The sequence below is a fragment of the Parambassis ranga genome, unplaced genomic scaffold (assembly GCF_900634625.1).
Source record: "Parambassis ranga unplaced genomic scaffold, fParRan2.1 scaffold_21_arrow_ctg1, whole genome shotgun sequence".
NCBI lineage: Eukaryota > Metazoa > Chordata > Actinopteri > Ambassidae > Parambassis > Parambassis ranga.
The window spans coordinates 1,615,177-1,617,019 of NW_021144767.1; positions in this window are offsets into that span (position 1 = coordinate 1,615,177).

Genomic DNA, 1,843 nt, shown 5'->3' on the forward strand with positions numbered 1-1,843 from the left:
AGAGCCAAGTATGAGCACTTTACGGTTGTTTTTATTAATGTGTATGCTCCAAATGCAGGACCAGGAAGAGTCCAGCTTTTAAACAGACTCAGTGTGGTTTTAAGTCAGTGTGGCCCTGAAGAGTTTTTATTCTTAGGAGGAGACTTTAACTGCACAGAGAACGATCAGATGGACAGAAACCACTGTGAGCCTCATGCTGCTTCCAAACAGGCCATGAAGCAGCTGGTGGAGGCTCATGGGCTGACCGATGTGTGGAGGGAGCTGCACGGCAGCCACAGACAGTACACCTGGGTCCAGAGGAGAGAGGACTTCTTCTCCATGGCCAGATTAGACCGGTTTTACTGTTTTAAGCATCATTTTAACATTTTTAAAGGGTGCAGAATCATTCCTGTGGGGTTTTCAGACCATTCGCTGCTGTCCTGTACTGTGTTCATTGCTAAGGTAAAGCATAGGTCTGCTTACTGGCATTTTAACACTGCTCTGTTACTGGACACTCATTTTAAAGAGAATTTTATGTTCTTCTGGAAAACTTTTAAAACAAGAAAAGCAGAGTTCTCCTCGCTGAAGCAGTGGTGGGATTGTGGGAAAGTCCAGATTAAGCAGTTTTGTCAGCAGCACACTCTCAATGTCTCCTGTGACATCACCAAATCTATGAGAGATCTGGAGATTGAAATAGTGGAACTGCAAACTTCTGCAGAGTCCACAGGAAAAGGGGGCTGCTTTGAAGACCTCAAGTGCAAAAAAGCCATGCTGGCAGACCTGCTGGGCACTAAAGCACAGGGAGCCTTGGTGCGGTCTCGTTTCCAGACTGCTGCACTGATGGACTCCCCATCAAAGTTTTTCTTCAATCTAGAGAAGAAGAACGGGCAGAGCAGGTTCATCCACGCTCTGCGTTCACCTTCTGGGCAGCTGTTGACGGGAGGAAGGGACATCTGCCAGAGAGCGGTGGATTTTTATTCTGGACTATATGACAGCGAGTACAATGAGGATGAGGACACATTCGGTGCTTTCTGCAGTGGCCTGCCCAGAGTCTCACAGGAGGACAACAAAGACCTGGAGGCTCCCCTGACCGCAGAGGAATTGTTCACAGCCCTGCAGAGCCTGCAGGGAGGGAAGGCTCCAGGGATCGACGGTCTCCCCTCAGAGTTCTACAAAGCGTTTTGGCCTGAACTGAGGGAGGGATGTTTCTGGATGTTTTTAATGAGGGCTTTTATGACTGTCAACTGCCGCAGAGCAGAGAGAGAGAGAGAGGATTTTATTGCCAAGATTCAGGTTTTGTACGCAGACATTGAGAGTGTGCTGAAAATCAACGGCAACCTGTGTCGACCTTTTAAGGTGAGCCGAGGTGTCAGACAAGGCTGCTCCATGTCTGGCATGTTGTATGCACTGGCCATCGAGCCTTTTTTACATAATGTTCGCTCTTTTATCTCTGGTCTGGTTTTACCTGGTTCTGACACTGTTTTTATTTCATCTGCCTACGCAGACGACGTTATTGTCATTGTAAAAACCAAGATGATGTAACAACCTTGGGGACAATAGTTGAAACCTTTGGAAAAGTCTCGTCTGCAAAAGTGAACTGGGCTAAGAGCGAGGCTCTAGCTGTGGGGAAATGGTCTAAAGGTCTCCCTCGTCTACCTGGAGGATTAAGCTGGAAGGGGGGGGGGGCCTGAAGTACCTGGGAGTCTATCTGGGAAATGACCAAACAGTGCAGAAGAACTGGGAGGGGGTGGTGGAGAAGGTGGAGGGCAGGCTAGCAAAGTGGAGGTGGTTATTGCCACAGATGTCCTACAGAGGGCGGGTTTTAATTATCAATAATCTGGTGGCGTCCACCCTCTGGCACCAG